Raw genomic sequence first — 19295 nt, forward strand, 5'->3', positions numbered from 1 at the left:
GAAAAGTGAGGCAGTGTCTTTGGTTCATTGATTATTCAGGAATCTGAAGGCAGCGGGGAAGAAGCTGTCCTTGTGCCACTGAGTGGTCGTCTTTAGACTCATGTACTGTTTTCCTAATGGTAGCAGAGTGAAGAGGGCATGGCCTGGGTGGTGGGAGACTTTGAGGATTGAGGCTACTTTTTTAAGACACTGCCTCATGTTGATGTCTTCAAGGGAGTGGAATCTGGAGCCTATGATGTCGCAGGCCAAGTTAACAACCCTCTGGAATGTATCCTTGTCCTGATAACCCTCTATACCAGGCAGTGATGAAAACCAGCCAGAGTACTTTCCATGTTACACCTGTAGAAGCTTTTGAGAGTTTTCGGTTTCTATGAATTCCAATATTTTTATTGTAATTTTAAAGCGGACATCAAATATCATCCATTAAAAATGAAGCCACTGATATTTTGTTAAGATTATGTAGATTATAGGAAGATAGAGTACACACTTCTTCCCCCATCGCCTTCCTCCAGATCTGTCTCTCTCCATTTTCCCTGTCTCCTTCCACACAAACATAATAAATTCTTACCTAGTCCCTTATAATATTCAATTATCACTTTTTGTTGGTCTGGATTCCTCCCTCAGCCAGCATTGTTTGAATTCTGAGACTTCCTGCTTCTTATTCCTTGAAAAAAGGGCTCAGACCAGAAACGTTGGCAATATACAGTATCATTGCTTTTTTTGGACGTTGAAAAGACCGGCTGAGTCCCTCCAGAATTTTTGTGTTTTTACTACAATCACAGTGACTGCAGGCTTTCGTGTTCCACTATAGAGTACACAACGCTGAATTTGAAGAAAATGAGTAAAATTTGTCAGGATGTCACAAGACATAACATAAAAATGGAAAAATATCCACAGAGAAGGAATCATTCATTTTGGCTAATATTGTACCAAGGCAGTTCTAATATCCTTGATGATTTCCCTGACATCATCCAGCAGTATTGATCAGATCAAAGTAATGTCAAGAACTTTTTTATTGAATCCAACCATTCTCAAACAAAATAATAGTGATCAGGTAACAATAAGGCTGAATAACCTATTTCTGCTCTAATGTCCTTATGATCTATAAAAGCAGAGATGTGATGTTGAGGCATTATAAGGCATTGGTGAGACCTCACTTGGAGGACTGAGAGCAGTTTTGGGCCCCTCATTAAGAAAAGATGCGCTGACAATGGAGAAGGGTGAGAGGATGATTTGGGGAATTAAAGGATTATCCTATGAGGAACATTTGACAGCACCTGGCCTACACTCATTGGAATTCAGGAGAATGAGGGGGGGGGGGGGATCTTATTGCAACATTTCAAATGTTGAAACGCATGGACAGAGTAGATGTAGAAAGGGTGTTTCCCATGGTGGGTGAGTCTAGGACAAGAACTTCAGGATTCAAGGGCATCCTCTTAAATGTGGAGGGATTTCTTCAGTCAGAGGGTGGTAAATTTGTGGAATTTGATGGCATAGGCGCTTGTGGAGGCCAAGCAGCGATCGATAGGTTCTTCATTAGCCAGGGAATCAAAGATTATGGGGAGAAGGCCAGGCAGTGGGGATTAATGGGAAATGGATTAGATTGTGGCGCTCTGAGGAGCTGAAGTAAATCACTGCCACCACATTGATGGTCGTTAACCACTGTTTTTATTCAAATTCAGCACACCCCTTTAAGAGCAGCGTGAGCTCAGTCACCTGGTGCATTGCGACATCATAATCACTTCCCAGGGCGCGGGCTGGAAAGGATGCTGAAGTCGAGAAGAAACCCCTGATGACGCCATCTCCTAATGGCTGACCCACCACGTGGCGATACAAGCGGGGCCAGTTCGCTATTGGGCTGTGCACCGCCACAAGATCATGATTAAATGGTGGGGCAGTCGCGATAGACTGAATAGTCTATTTCTGCTTGTATGTCCTCTGGTCTTATCGAGGCCATATCATGTATTAGGCAAAGTTCTCCAAGGTCTTGTCTATTCTGCTAAAGATGAACATTTATCAATATAAAAATTAGTACCGAGCATTCCCTCTAATATTGAACATTTACAAATTAATTATTGCTGGAGTTTTAAAATAAAATATTATTTTTAAACAATACATTTCGGTCTTTATTTTAACCTTCCTTCATCCTCTTATTTCTTTCCTCTTTATATTTTCTTTTGCATATAATATATCATAGAAGTAAATATTATAATTCACATTTCTGAGTTCAATTTTTGGTTTTCTGATTAATGATAAGATAAGGAGATAAGCAGTTGCTTTCCCCATTGGCACAGAATTCAGATTCTCTGTTTATTTAGAGCTTTGTCACCTGCTTATTGCATCATTTGTTCACTTGCAATGGTGTTTTCAAGTAACAAAAGATAGGATTTGATGGGATTCTTACTAAGCAGTTCATGGTTTTGATTGATATTGCAGTGTTTCAACAGAAACCATTGCAATATCTATCAATATTTCAGTCAGTGTTGAACCATTGCAATATCAACCAAATCACTATCAGTTCCAGTTCAAAAGCTCCTAGAAATTCCACGAGCAAGTGTAAGAACAGAGAGAATAGTTGACAGTTTTTACTTAAAAACAAAATTGAGACCATCAATCATAGAAGAATGTTGACCTTTCTTGTGTGTGAGTTAATTCTGCACATGGAGGCCCACACATCCACAAACAAGAATAGATGAACGGAGGATGTGATCCTTTTTTTTTCAAATATTCAAAGAGCAAAAGAGAGGCAAGGGGAGAGGTGGGGGGGTGGGGGGACACACACACATAGGATTGTTGGAAAATGATGCTTTGGCTTGCATTGGTTTTTGCTGTGGAAGACAACAGCAGTATGCCAGAAGTTTGAGAGTGTCAAGGAGCAGAACTGGGTGTAGTCGCTATTGCTAAAGAGAAGATCCTGGGGAAATTGAGAAGTCTGCATTTGGATAAATCACCTGGACCAGATGGACGACAGCCCAGGGTTCTTAAAGAGGTAGCTAGGAAAATTATGGAGGTTTTAGAAGTGAACTTTCAAGAACCACTAGATTTTAGAATGGTTCCCGAGGACTGGAAAATTGCAAATGTTACTCTATACCAGAGGTTCTCAACCTTTTTCTTTCCACTCACATCCCACTTTAAGTCATCCCTATGCCACCGGTGCTCTGTGATTAGTAAGGGATTGCTTGAGGTGGGATGTGAGAGGGAAGGGAAGGTTGAAAATCACTGCTCTAGACCCAATTGTTACTGAAATATTTTGCTTGAGAAAAGTTGTCATTGGCCCATTTCCTTTAACGATATGAAACCATGCACATAATAAGTCAATTAGGTACAACTAAAACAGTGGTTTTCAAACCTTTTCTTTCCACCCACATACCACCTTAAGTCATCCCTTACTAATCACAGAACACCTATGCCATAGGGATGACTTAAAGTGGCATGTGAGTGGAAAGAAAAGGGTTGAGAACCATTGGTTTATAACTTATGAAGGGAGGTAGGCAAAAGACAGAAAATTATAGGCCAGTTAGTTAGACTTTGGTGGTTGATAAGGATGTTATTAAGGATGAGGTTTTGGGTTACTTGGAGCAACACTGTAAAATAGGCCAAAGTCGACATGGTTTCCTCAAAGGGAAATCTTGCCTGACAAACCTTTTGGAATTCTTTGAGGAAATAACAGGTTGGACAGACAAAGGAGAGTCAGTGGATGTTGTTCACTTGAGTTTTCAGAAGGGCTTTGACACATGATGCTGCTCAGCAGGATAGAGGCTCATGGTTTTGCAGGAAAGGAAAGGAATTAGTATAGGCCAAGATTGGCAGGAGGCAGGGAGTGGGGATAAAAGGGGCTTTTTCTGGTTGGCTACCAGTGGCCAATAGTGTTCCACGGGGTTCAGTGCTAGGACTGCCTCTTTTCACATTGAATGTCAGTGATTTGATAGACAGAATTTATGGCCAAACCGAAGAAAAATACAAAGATCAGAGGAGGGACAGGTAGTGTTGAGGAATCATTGAATTTGCAGAAGGACTTAGGGTTAGGATATTTGGCAAGGAAATGGCAGATGAAGTACAGTGTAGAGAAGTGTATGATCATGCACTTGGTAGAAGGAATAAAGACAGAAACTATTTTCTAAACTGGCAATCACTTCAGAAATCAGAGGAATATAGGGACTCGTGAATGCTCGTGCAAAATTCCCAGAAGGTTAACTTGTAGGTAGAATTAATGAAGGCAAATGCAATGTTAGTGTTCATTTTGAGAAAGGATGGAACACAAAAACAGCGATTTACACTTAAGGCTTTAATAAAGCACTGGTCAAACTGTACTTGGAGTATTGTGGGCAGTTTGAGTTCCTTTTATCCCAGGAAGGATGTATTGGAAAGGGAGAAGTCCATGAGGAGGACCCCTGGAATGAAATGGTTATCATATAAGGAACATTTGATAGGTCCTAGAGTTCATGGAGTTTAGAAGGATGAGGGGAGATCTCACCCTCTCCACATTCACGCTATCTAGGTATTTCATTATTCGATAGGTTTCAATGTTTCCAGTAGGTGGAGGGGCAGAGGACACAGTGTCAGAATACAAACTGTCCCTTTGGAACCGAGATGAGGAGGCACTTCTTTACCCCGAGGGTGGTAAATCTGTGTAATTTGTGACCACAGACTGCTGTGGAAGCCATCATTGAGTATAGTTAAGATGGAGATACACAAGTTCTTCATTAGGAAGGGAATCAAAGGTTACGAGGAGAAGGCAGGAGAGTGGGGTTGAAAAAGATAGTATTCGCTGGACAATAAATATTTTCAAAAGTTTTGCTTCCTGAAAAACATTTTTGGGGATTATGATAGACAACCTTCAGCTGAATACAAAGATAATTTCAGGTTTGCTGAAATATGAAAGGAACGATTGAATTTAGCATTTTTTATTGCATAATGACACTGAAAATCCATGAGTTCAACTGACCTAAAAATGTTTTGCCGCCGATTTTTGTTTGTACTCAGCATCTGTGATGACTCTCATGCAAGTGTCCAACATTAGTCAGTTTCATGTTGCCCTGATACTGCTTTTCCATTGTCGCAATATCCTGGTGAAAACTTTCACCATGTTCGTCACTGACTGCACTAAGATCTGAAGGGATGATATCCAAGTGCGAATTCTATTGTTAACTCCACACACTCTGCGATTGCCTGAAGAACATGTGCATCAACATGTGTTCAATCTATAGCAATGTAACGTTCAGCATCTGTATATCTGCACTCCTTTTATATCCTGTCTGCACCTATCCTGACTAAGTATGCCCAGGCTGAAGACAACATTTGCATAGCAGCTGTGCTGAGTGCTTGCCCAGGCATGCTTGGACTGACAAAATTAGCTTGCTTTCTGGGCAGTATTCTAATCGACTTAAAATATGCAGGAAATCACAAAGTAGGTTATATCCAAAAAAAAGATACGTGATAGGAACATTTTAAAGTGTTCAGGAAGCAAAATCTTTGTTGTTCAGTAAATGGTGCGTAGATTCAAGGGTCTGAATGGCCTAATTCTGCCCCTATACACCTAAGGTCTGGATTGAATCATCTATCAATGCAGGATAAGAATTCTGTCAAATTCTATCAAAGTTTTTTTTTTCTGCTTGAAACCACTACTGTAGATGAACAAATCATGTCATAAACAGATGCCAAAGCTTTCAATAAACACAAGGGGCTTTTGTTTGCCAAAGAAGAATCAGTGGTGCCAAAACACTGCAACATACCTAAAATCAATTAAATAAATCTATTGGAAGTAATACAAAAAGAGCTATGAGCAAACTTTAGTACATGGGTTACAGAAGGAGAATAATAGTAAGGCTGCTTTCAGAGAACCATGCTGTTTGACAGGAGTTCAGCACCCTGTTGTTCTGCTCTTGCTCATTTGTCAGAATGAAGATGAAATTCAGTCTTTTGGGAGTTTGGACCTATCCTAGGTAGAAGACATTCTGACATAACTTGGCGAGCTGTTTGACAGGCCTGCGCAAAACACTTATTGGTATGCTCAGTGGAAAATATGTCTGAAGCTGACTTCACTTGATGAGTTTTTTTTCAGGATATTTTGTTACTGTCAATTTTTCATTGGGACTTGTAGAATTAGGGAGATGGGAAAATCAAATTGGTGGATCAATCAATGATCCAGTGCAGGTGGAAACTGTGATAAGGCAAGTGGTGAACAAGCAACAGTTCATTAATCTATTTTCCCCTTCCCTTCTCATAGAAAAGGAAAATTGCACATCTTTGCCTTGTAATGATATAATGAAGGGTGACCATTACTGAAATGATTAGGAGGTGAGTTCCTCACTGCAGATTTCATAGCCTCTGACCTGCTATGTGTACAGATAGTCCAGTTCAATTATTTGGTGATGGTGGATGGGAAGTTTGTCATAAAGTTATGGAACTTACTGTATTGAAACAGGTCATTACTAGAAAAGGTCAATTCTGATCAAAATTGATGATTATTTAAGGGATGAATAAAATAATTTCCATAATGATCTACCTAAAATATGCAATTTTCCTTTTCTCTGAGAACTGAAGAGTCAAATCCACCATTAATGGCATCGTGAAGAAAGCACTTCAGGAGTTTGCAGAGGTTTGGAATGACATCAGAAACTCTGTAAAACTTCTACGGATGTGTGGTGGCAAGTGTGCTGACCAGCTGCATCATGGACACCAATACTCATGAGTGTAAAGCCCTACCAAAAAATAGGGAAAAAATAGCCAGGACATCACAGGCAAAACCCTCCCCACCATCAAGAATACCTACCTGTGTGGAGAGCAGCAGCAACCATCAAGGATCCATATCACCCAGCACACGCTCTGTTCTCGCTGCTACCAGCAGGAAAGAGGGGTCGGTGCAACAAGACTTGCACCACCAGGTTCAGGAACAGCTGCTCCCCCTCCACCATCAGACTCCTCAACAACAAACTCAATCACGGACTCATTTAAGGATCCTTACTTGTGCACTTAATTGATTTTTTTTACTCTCTCTGAATTGCACATTTGTTTACATTTATCTGTTTACAATACTTTATTTGTTTATAAGTGTACCTTGTGTACAGTTTTTTACAGTACAAATAAGTGATAATTCTGCCTAACTGCAGGAAAAAAGAATGTATGTATGACAATAAATCTGAAATCTGATATATACTAATCCCATTTGTTAGCAGTTGGTCTGAAACCTGCATGTTGGTGAAGATGATTTAAAACATGAGAGCACCGGTGCTCACGGCTATCTCAGGGTAAAGAACAATTTTACTAAACCTTCAAGGTTTTTTCAAGTTAAGAATACATTTAAAATGGGACTGGATGAAACCTGGGAAAAGAATGGAATCTCAACCTGAAACGTCGATAATTTCTTTGCTCCTGTGGTACACTGTCGGTCAGAAGCAAACACAAAACCAAAAGACTGTACAACAGGCTTTATTCGATGCAAACTTCCACAGAGCCAGCTGTGAGATTGTGCTGATGTAAACTCTGAGAGTGTCTTCGAAGGGTCGGCTCAGGCTTATATCCCGGAGGGTGATTGACACCCGACCAGGTGGGGCTTGGTCTATGCAGGTCGGCTGATTGACAGCCGGCCAGGTGTTGTCTTGTCACCATGCTCTTCTGCAGATGCAGAGGTTTCCCCCTGCAGTCTCTCTTTGGCTTGGCTTCACGGACGAAGATTTATGGAGGGGTAAGTGTCCATGTCAGCTGCAGGCTCGTTTATGGCTGACAAGTCCGATGTGGGACAGGCAGGCACGGTTGCAGCGGTTGTAGGGGAAAATTGGTGGGTTGGGGTTGGGTGTTGGGTTTTTTCTCCTTTGTCTTTTGTCAGTGAGGTGGGCTCTGCGGTCTTCTTCAAAGGAGGTTGCTGCCCGCCGAGCTGTGAGGCGCAAAGATGCACAGTTTGAGGCGATATCAGCCCACTGGCGGTGGTCAATGTGGCAGGCACCAAGAGCTTTCTTTAGGCAGTCCTTGTACCTCTTCTTTGGTGCACCTCTGTCACGGTGGCCAGTGGAGAGCTCGCCATATAACACAATCTTGGGAAGGCGATGGTCCTCCATTCTGGAGACGTGACCTACCCAGCGCAGTTGGATCTTCAGCAGCGTGGATTCGATGCTGTCGGCCTCTTCCATCTCGAGTACTTCAATGTTAGGGATGAAGTCGCTCCAATGAATGTTGAGGATGGAGCGGAGACAACGCTGGTGGAAGCGTTCTAGGAGCCGTAGATGATGCCGGTAGAGGACCCATGATTTGGAGCTGAACAGGAGTGTCGGTATGACAACGGCTCTGTATACGCTAATCTTTGTGAGGTTTTTCAGTTGGTTGTTTTTCCAGACTCTTTTGTGTTGTCTTCCAAAGGCGCTATTTGCCTTGGCGAGTCTGTTGTCTATCAACAGACTCGAGATAGCCCCCTGCAATAGGCCAGTGGTATACCACCACAGCTCCACAGACACTTATCAAGTTGCTCCTGGAGTTCATTGTTTGCTTGAAATTTAACCATGATAGAACCTGATTATGTCAGTTTGTATTTTTTTGCATCAACATTTTAAGGAATGGCTTCAGATTGTTAACATTTTTTACTTTATCCTTATGATTCCTCCAGGGTAATAGTTTATGATCTTTTTTCCACATTCGTTGACCCAAAATTCTCAATTAGGACATAGATCCAACAAAAACAGAGTCAATGAAAACATACATCAATGCCATTTAAAAAAAAAATTCTCCTCACATTCTCGGCAACTTTGTACAGATTTTTTCCATGCACCTCTGCACTAGGGGGCAACCTGAAGTGCCAAAATAATTACCCAACATCCATGCCATTATGGCATTAGAGAGAATTCTTGCACCTCCAGAAAACCCATGGGGTCATACGGAGAACTTGGAAACTCCGCACAGATGACACTGGAAATCAGGAATGAATCTTGGTCGCCGTACCCCTGTGCCACCCCATAACCCCTCCCTACTTCATAAATACTGATTATTTTAACATAATAAAGATTGTGATTATGTGCAGGAGAAGCTCTTCCCAAATGTGTCGGTCTTGCTGCTAGACTACGCTCTTTCTGTTGATGATTGTACCTTGTGATCCAATTATAGTGATTCATCAAGTGCGACAAGCTTAGTATTCTGGACATTAGATTACAATCAATAGTGATGTGTTTTTGGTTCAACCACTAGCCTTTGATATCATAGTAGACACTGTATTTCTCACCCAGCTAGAAACAGATTAATTTTAAATGTCAGCCATCAGTTGGTATCAATGGCAAACAAAGGAAATATATTTGAGCTGAAATCACTTTTAGCTGGTTCCTCAATAGCAACCTTCATTAAAGAATTTAAAGATAGAACGTGATTAAACCATAGTTTGTCCATGCAGTTAACATTGCAATCTCACCTGCTTTGCAAAAACGCCATCCCTTGTAATTAATGTGTACAGTCACTTTTTAAAATTGTCCAAAACATTATCCTGTCCTCATCAGCCTACCTCCACATGGTTTTGAGAGAGCAGATAATTGGCCTCCGTTCAAGTTGTTGGCAATACCCCCTGTGCCTGTTTGTAAGAGGTATGAAGATGCCACAGAATGATTGTCAATCCTTGCTGTTAGCAGATAACTCGGATTCCTTTGGCATCCTCTTATGGAATACTTCTAATCAGTCATTGAACTACCTTTAAATCTAATTGCAACCCCCCCCACCCCCATTACGTTGAACACTAGTGCAATGAGAGACGTCCACATTATTGAAATCTTTTTATCGTGAATGTTCACTCACATTCTATCCTCATTGTTACATAACCGTTCAGAGCTACTGGTATTTCCATTTTATAATCTGATTCATTCAAAATATTACAGAACCTCTTGTGATCTCTAAATGTCCGGGTGTGCCTGTAGAATATAAAACTGATTTAAAGCCCAGTTACTACTTTAGTGTAAGGAAGCTGTGACAAACATCATTGAAATAAATGGCCAAATTATCTATTTATCTGAAGCACAAGCATTAGGCAAAACAATTGGAAAGTTCTGCTGCCTTCTTTCCTTTCTTTGTATTCACCAAAAACCTGACATCCAATCTGAAGGACAAGCTCTCTGATAGCGCCATGCTTTTGCGTGTGGATTGAATTACCAGCTCAAATTAGATTCCCAGCCTTACAGAAGCTCTTTGAATACGAGAGCTAGGCAATCATTTTGCAACTTTATAATGTGCTGTCTCGGCCACTCCTAGAGTATTGTGTGTATTTCTGTTCATCGCACTGTACAAAGGATGTAATTGCGCTGGAGAAGGTGCAGAGGAGATGCATCAGGATGTTGCCCGGATTGGAGCATCACAGTTCGAAGGAGAGAATGGATAGATTGTATTTGTTTTCCCTGGAGTGGAGGAGGCTGAGAACTGACCTAAAATTAAGAGGTGGATAGTTAGTGTGGATTGTAGACATTTTTGTTTCCCCTATGGTAGGGGTGTGAAAGATAAGAGGGCAAGATGAGAGGTAGGTGGTTTTGAGTGGATCTGAGTTGGAATTTTTACACATGCAGGAGGTAGTTAGAGTTCTGAAATGGGCTGAAGGGATGATGGAGACACAAATTCCCAGGATTTTATCTTGACAAATGCTGGAACTCCTAAGGTATAGAAAACTACTGTCTAATGTGGGTAAACAGGACATGCTAGGCTGAAGTGCCTGTTTCTATGCTATAATGGCCCTATGAATATCAGGCACTGTGACATCCTGAACAATCTTGGGATAGGTTGTAAGTCAGATGATGCCACAATAATAGGGTGTTTGGCCACTGAATCTTGGTTGCCGAGGAATTGTAGATCAGGAACCACGATCTGAGAAAGTCCAATGTCTGCAATCAAAGAAATGCATCCATTTTTAATATTCTTTCCATTTTGCTCAGTCCATCCCAAGTACCACAGTAATGCTTTTAAGTGATCTCAGATTCTTTAAAACAGTAAACTTGGCAGCCATTTTAAACAGCAATCTCTTGCAATAACAGTGGCACGGGCAGCAAATTAATTCTATTTGGTGATGCTGGTTGAATCTCTAGAGTAGAACAGTTGTCTATTGCTCTGGATATTTTATTTGCACCTGAGAAAGAAGATGTGGACCAATGTAAGAAAATACGGAGGTAGAATATATTATCAACAGTAGACCATTTTGAACAAATTTAATTAAGGTGGTCTCTCAACTTGAGATTGTTTTTGCTTTTCATTTTCAATATGATACAAAATTGTGGCTGAGGAATCACAAACTGCTGATGCATTGTTTCTGGAGCAGACTGTAAAAATCTAATATCATTCAACAGCAAACAGTCATTTTGGCCAATTTTCAAATTGAAAGCTTTTGTAATTTACTTCTAATGGTTGTTGAACAGAAATGACAGTTTTAAAAGCTAGAGAAAGATGCTGAAGACATTACAATTTAAAAATAGACTGATCATTTACCTTCAACTATCCTTGAAAATTGAGCAGTCCTGGGAGTAAATGACATGAAGATATTCTTGAATCAACAAGGTCACAAACAAATTCTTTGTTGAGAAGCCAGTAAATAATCAAAAAATAGGAATGATCTACCTAACTCACTGTTCTACAGTTTTGAAAGTCTCGGCGCCTATGGGGATTGATAGAGGCCAGATAAGTGAACTTCTTGGTTTCTTGAAACTGCATGTTGCAGGATTGGTGAACTAATAGCAAAGTGTGCCAATTTTACACTTCTGTATTTTTTTTTAACCAACTTATTTTCTGTGATTTCGTTTTTGCCGGTTGCTTGAGGCTGCTGATTGCATGAATTGAAGATAACAGGGATTTTACCGTGTCGTTTCTAACTGAGGAAGGAACATGGTTAGAATTATTTAGTCTTGGTTTCATAACAGATAGATTCCATGGGAAGTAATGGGAGAGTACATTTTGGTTTATTTATCCAATACAATTTAAAAATTACTGATATGTTTTTGTACTATGCAGTAATTTGAAAGAATCTAATGGATGGAAATTTTGCCAAGTTTGTTTGTCTGAAACAACAATGAACAATTTTTGGGATTTCCATTTCCTTGCTGTACCCACAGGTGGTGAAACACGTCAAATAGCTGCTTATCCATCTAACGTTTTCCTCTAGAAACAATGTAAACAAAATATCTTGATAGAGATTATTTTAGGCAAAATGGGATTAACAACAGCAGAGAACAAAACAGGAACCTTTTATCCAGAGCCGCAACTGTAGAATCCTTGCGGAGATACTCTTCTGTCTTCTTAAGGAGAATGCTCTCCAATATGTTGTGTGGGTTTGCTGAATGGAATGGATTTGTAATGTAATCATGCACTCAAAACTGAGGCCCTTTGAACCATTGCAGCAGCAAATGAACACCATCATCAAATGTAACCTCATGGTTCAGCATATTCCTTATTCTACCTCCATTTTGAATCTGGATCCATCAGAAGTACTGGTACATGCTGGGAGGAGTATCAAGTTTGCCTCCAGCACGATGAGCTGTCAGCCCAGTGAACAGATAACACTGGACAACAATTTTTTTCAAAAGGTTTGCTTCCTGAGAAAGAAAATTGAAGATTATGACAGACAACTTCAATTTGAACTTGAAGGTAATCTCAGATTATCAGGCAGGAAGTTGGGGAAACATAACATGTTTGGTCACATAATAATGCTGACACATTGCATTAGCTAAACTGACCTAAAACTGTTTTGCCCCCGATTTTTGTTTGTACTCAGCATCTGATGCTTTTCGTGTGTGTCCAAGGATAGTTGGCCTGCATGGATGGATTCCAGTTGCCCTGATACCACTATTGCATGGTCACAATGTCCTGGTGAAACCTTTCCATGTTTGCCACTGACTGCACCACGATCAGACGTCCAAGTGCGGATGCAGAAAATGAATTTTCAATGACACATTGCACCTCATTGTTTTTATTTAATGCGTGAGGCATGTTAAAAATATTACAAGAAATCACAAAATAAGATTATATCTAAAAAATGGTACATGATAGGAAGATTTTGTGATCAGCAGCTCAAAATCCATAAATTACACCTAAAAGTGTTCAGGAAGCAAAATCTTCTTGTCTGGTGTAATAAATAGGAGGAAGAGGAGACTTATTCATATCCCCAATTATAGCGGGGTCAAGCATGTGATAACAAAAGAAAAATTTGAACTATTTTCAGCCATGTTAGCTCAGAGATGCCAAATAGATGATCCATTTCTTCCTGAGTTATCCACCCCTCACAAAAGCCAGTCTTCAGTCAATTTTGTTGGTGATTTCAATAAAGATCTGTGAGCACTGGACACAGCAAAGGCTGTCGTAAGAATCCTATTAGAGGAACAAAAAGGACTCAGCAGATTGGCACAGGTAAGGGCAGATTTTGTATAACATTTTTTCCCCCTTTAGTTATAGATAGTGGATATGGCAGCCAAGGCAGGGGAATGCTCCTTTTGCAGAACGTGGGTCATCAGGGAAGCCAGCGGTCTCCCCGACGACCTCATCTGTGAGAAGTGCATCCAACAGCAGCTCCTGACAAACCGAGCTAAGGAATTGGAGCTGGAATTGGCTGAAGAGGCGATGGGGGGGGTGGGGGGGTGATAGACATGAGTTTCAGGGACACTATCTCACCTCGGAGGCAGGGGGAGGGTGGATAGGTGACAGTCAGGAGAGGAGAAGGGAGCAGGCAAGCAGGGCAGGGCACCCTTGTGACCATTCCCTTCAATAACAAGTATACAATTTACAGGTGTGGATGTAGAATAACTGTTTCCATTTCTAGCTGTTTCCAAAAGGAGGGTTGATAAATAAAGGAGCACCTGAAGGGCAGGGGTCTTCCATCTAATCTTAATATTTATCCTTCAATCTGCTCTCAAAAGTAGATTTTCGGACCATTGTAGGATCTTTCTTTCTGATATTAATTATGTAAAGATCTAATACAACTCTGCCTCTACTTCAAAAATATAGTTAATTGGGTAGGTCAAGGTGAGAGAAGTAGCTTTAGGGATGTAACTTTTTTTCTATCCTTTTAATAAGGCAAATAAAGAGCTCCGATAGTAATCTGTTGAAAAGTTGTTAAATTATTCCAGTTAAATCTCTGGAAGTGGAATTAAGCTCTGTGTCAGATTTGGCACAAGGATACCCTTGTGAAGGGTTGATTAAAGTTGAAATGTTGAACTGTGCAACTTGCTCTCCCACGGCACGTTTGTCTTGGGTAAACTTGTACCTCTCACTTTGTTCGTTTTGGATTGGTCACAGTGTTTGAACTACCGAAAGAAAATAGACACACACACCGAGAGCAGTTCAGATTATACAAATGTTTATTACAAATTCAAAAGCTGATTTCACACTACAATATGCAAGCCCTTCCCAACTATACTTATCTGGACTGGTCCCAACTGCCGAAGCGAGGCAACGACTGCACACTTGTAGTAGGTTGTCGGGGCGCCAGTAGCAGCTTCTCCACCTCCCCTGACCGGGACGTTGGCTGGACTCCAGAAGTTCTTCTTCTTCTTGCTGAGAGATGTTGCCACCTCTCGGAGAGTCTCAAACTTCAGCAGCAGGACCTTGCCTTTTATTACCCAAAAACTGCTTACCCAAGCACCTATTCCCAGCACAGCATGAAAGTTAATCAAGCAAGCTAGCATGCTAGGTTAATTAACAAATAACATAATTTTCAGCTTATCATTTTTAATACCATGGTTTATTCTACATCAAGGCTAGGCTCTGACAGTCTGTGACCAAAACAAGCAGGAAGATTAAATGTTCTCGGTACACAGATGTCCTTTCTTCAGATAACAGCATCTCTGGCCCCTCGGTGGAATTTTGCTTATGTCTGCTGAGTCTAAAAACAATTAGGTTCTCAGCCCTGCAGAACCCAGAGCTGCAAGTTTTTTAAAAAAGGGTTCTCAGCTCTACAGAACCAAGAACTGGAAATTAAGAAAAAACAGGTTAACTAAAATAGGTTAAAATCTTCCATTACAACATTTGAAGCAGTTATGACTGATTCAATTAAAAGGAGGTGTAAGGATTTGGAAGTGAGATCAGGTGTAGTGAAGTAGGTGGAGAGAATTCTCAAATTATAAGCAGAAATGCAAATAATTGGAAATATGAATTACAGTCATAATGATGAGTCAGGTGCAGTCAATTTTGGCAGGGCTAGGTAGACTGGATACAGGATATTTCCCTTGAATATGGTCTAGAATGAGAGTCACAGATTCAGAACATTAAGGTTTGAAAAGCAGAGGAAGTTCTTCACTCAGAGGATGGTGGATCTAGATTTCTCTCTCATTATGGGTGGTGGAGACCAAATCACAGAAAATAATAAAAAAAAGGAAAGAGCATTTCTGGATACAAAATGCATGAAGAAATATGGAGAGAGCATGGAAATTGTTAAGTATTAATCTAGGGGATTGATCAAGCTCATGAATGGTATGACACGTTCAATGGGCAAAATAGTCTTCACGTGTTCCATCTTTCCATGTTTCATTTGTTGTAGTGTATTGCTACCAGTATCAATAGCTATCATAACAATCTTTGATCTTCAATGGAAACATAAAAGAAAACACATTAAGTATTTATTTATATAATGTTTTATTGTGTTTTTCCAAGCTTTTCATGTTGAATTATTTGTTACTGCATTAGGCAATTTGATCCACTGTAATGAATAGTAATTCAAGGAAACATTAAAAGGACAGTTTTGTATGGTGTTGATTTCGGGAAAATGTAGCTCAGGAAACCAGATACATTTTCAAATTGTGGCAAACGTCTTTAATATTTGTGGCACAGGCAGCTGGGGTCTCAAATTAACATCTCCATTAAGGAATGTCACCTCTGGCAATACAACCTCTCCTTACTACACTGAAGTGTTGGTTTCTTTCTCTCTCTCTCTCTCTCTCTCTCTCTCTCTCTCTCTCTCTCTCTCCCTCCCTCCCTTTCTTTCCCCCTCTCTGTCACTCATTCTCACTCACACAAGTCCTGCATGCTTTTTTTGGAAAATGTTAAGGTTACGTTTATAAGAGTAACATTTATGACATTTCTTTACATAGAATATCTAAATTTGATTTTAGTTTGACTGCTGTGCTAATTTAAAAAATTAACTAAAAGCATAGTCTTTGTTGTTTTAATCTAAAGTTTTTTTTCAAATAACCAATTGATTCCCATCAACTAACACTCTCCTCTGCTTGGCGGAATGTCCTCACTTTTAACAACTTTTCCTTCAACTCGTCCCATTTCCACCAAATCCAAGATGTAACCATGTGCACATCTATAGGCCCCAGCCACACCAGTCTTTTTGGGTATGTGGAACAGTCGCTGTTCCAATCCTACTCAGGGACCACTCTCCAACTCTTCCTCCGCTATCTACTGTACCCGTGCAGAACTTGACAATTTCATTAACTTCACTTTCAACGTTCACCTGGCCTTTAAATTTACCTGGCCTGTTTCTGAGACTTCTCTTTCCTTCCTTGATCTCTCTGTCTCCATCTCAGGCAACAAACTATCCATCGACTTCTCGTACAAACTTGCTGACTCTCATAGCTACCTGGATTAGATCTCTTTTTGCCCTGACCCTTTCTCATAATTCTTCTTCCTCTATTGCAAATGCTCCCAGGAGGAAGCTTTCTACACTGGATTTCTGAGAAATCCATTTTCTTTTAGAAATGTGGATTCCATATTACCGTGGTTGATGGAGCCCACATCTGTACCCCCTTCATTTCTTGTGCTTCTCTCCTCCCCTTGGGAAGAACATGGTCAGAGTCCCTCTGGTCCTCACTTACCACCCCACGAACTTCCACATACTTTGCATTATTCTCAGACACTTCTGTCAAATTCAGCGTCATCTTACTACCACCCCTATCCACTTTTCACAGTAATATTGTATGTCTCTCTGAAACTCCCTCGTCCACTCTTCTCCATTAGATGGTGTATATAATTTTACCACCTTCCCTCTTGCCTTGATAAATCGTCTGGACCTAAAATGCTGACTGGCCATTTCTACCCATGAATGGTGTCTAACCTGCTGAGTTCCTCCTGCAATACTTTGCTCAAGATTCCAAAATCCGTAGATCTTGCTGAAGATTTGAGCAATTGGTTTGTCAAATTCATAACTGTACTAATGCTGAATGATTTAAATTATTCCATTTCTAGTTGTTTCTTTTCTCATAGAAAATACAATCAACATCTGTATTGACATAATCACACACCATTCAAAAAGCCTCCAGGGCATTTTTGCTGGTTGCTACTTAGATGAAATGCATGTTTAAAAGAAGATGATTTCACAGTGTTGAGTGCAATTTTGGAGTCATTTTTTTTTTGATTGTTGCTAGCTGAGCCGTCCAAACAGATCCTAACACACATTAACCAGAAAACAAGAAATGTTCATTAAATGAAAAACAATGAACTCATGAAATACTAAACTGGTCAAGTGATATCTGTGAAGGGGAAAAGTTAACTGCAGTAAAATCCCCTGTATCAAGAATTCAAGCAACCAGAAATCCAAGGACTGGCAAAAAAAAAAGTCAATCACGTAAATAAATAAATCTGAAAATAAATGAAAATTTTAAGCAAAGTTTAAAATTCTAAGTCTTCTCCAAACCAACGCACAGCCCCTTGGTGAAGATGGGAGCAAACATTCAGTCAATGGAGCGCACCAGTCATGCCTCGCCCACAGCAGCTAGTTGAATAAAATAGTGGTGCCCAGAATGAAGGGCCAGCCTATGCTGTTCACTGTGGGGGAAAATCTCCCAAAGTGTCTCGCTATCCCTGCCTAGTAATAGTTTTTCTTTATTAGTATTAAGTATGGTAGTACAGCCCTATCTGTAAACTTGGGGGAGGGGGTTAATTATGATGGTGACACGGTTAGCGTAGCACCTAGCACAGCGCTGTTATAGCACCAGTGACTGGGGGTTTGAATTTAAATATAAATTTTGTAAGTTACAGAAATTACTTGATTGAAGTGAATTTCACATAATTAAGACTGCAATTATACTAATTTTTTTTTCAAATCACTTTATATTTTGCACTGTCTTATGTCTTTTAAACTGTTTATGCTTAATGCAGGTGTTTTAATTAGGCGTTTTAAGCCTACGTCTCAGGCAACCAGAAAATTCGCAAATGTGACATCTGCAATCCCCCTAGGTGTCAGATACCGGGGATTTTACTGTATCCAGATCCATCATCTTTCACCGGAGCACGGAAACCTTTTGTAGTTTAAAGCAAGAATGGAGATGGGGATTGGGGAAGAAGAGTAAAGTATTAAAGGGAAAGTCTTTGAATGGATGGAAGGTGGAAGAGGTTAAATGCTTACATATTTTGTTAGCAGGATTGATGGGGGGGGGGTGGAAGTCACCAGGGAAATCATAGCTTTAATTACTGATGAACCATGCATTCACAGATCTGTATCAAAAATGATCAAAGAAGCTAAATTTGTGGAACCTCTCAAAAGCTGAGGCATTGTGGAGCAAGTTTCATGTTAGCTGAGAGAATTCTTGGGATTGAGTGAACAAACCTCTTCATAGCATCAGCGTTCTTTTCAACTTCAAGTGGAGTTGAGTACTAAGAAAAAAAATGAATTTCTTTAATTCTGCCAGAGGGATTCAGTGGTTCAGTCACTGAATTTGTTCAAAATTTGACATCAGTAGCTATTTGGACTCTTGGGATCAAGTGCAAAAATGGATTTAAGGGAATAGGATTAAGTTTGATCTTGTTGAGGGACGGAACAGGTATTGATTGCAGTAATGCAACTATTAGTGCTATTTTCTGTGATATTTTTGCAGTTGCTTGTGGCTGCTAGTTGCTTGAATTCTGGATAACGGGGATTTTACAGTATATCCCCTTCCATGTCTTGTGTAAATTTGAAGGGCTGTATGGTTGTAATCCTGCTTCTATTTCTTCATAGAATCATAAGAATGGAAACATACCTTTCAGTCCATCTTGTCCATGTCGACCAAGTTCTCTATCTGCGTTTGTTCCAATTGCCTGCATTTGGCTGATGGAGGAGGTAGTTGAGGGAGGTTAAGAAAAATTTGGACGGATACAGGGATAGGATAAGATTAGCAGGATATGGGCTAAATGCAGTCAGGTGAGGCTAGCGTGGATGCGATGTCTTGGTTGGTGTGGGCAGGTTGGGGCTAAGGGGTTGTTTCCCTACTATGTGATTATCACCATTATCTCAGGAAGATCTTTAGTTAATCTTTTCACAGCAAAGAACTCCTAGTTTCACTTTCATCATTTGGAGCTGCTGCAGTCTTCACCTGATGCCGGACATATCCTATTAAATTTTAATGCTTTTAGGTTGGCAAAAACATTTGAATGGGTCTATTTTG

At 40.2% G+C, this 19295-nt stretch overlaps 1 protein-coding gene across 5 annotated transcripts in view; it reads left to right on the forward strand.

Moving 5' to 3' along the window:
• tmem117 (transmembrane protein 117) overlaps positions 1-19295 on the forward strand; it is a 220110-nt gene that overhangs the window by 109206 nt on the left and 91609 nt on the right. The gene's annotated exons all lie outside the window — the stretch shown is intronic.

This window comes from Narcine bancroftii, chromosome 11 (genome assembly GCF_036971445.1).
Source record: "Narcine bancroftii isolate sNarBan1 chromosome 11, sNarBan1.hap1, whole genome shotgun sequence".
Taxonomy (NCBI): domain Eukaryota; kingdom Metazoa; phylum Chordata; class Chondrichthyes; order Torpediniformes; family Narcinidae; genus Narcine; species Narcine bancroftii.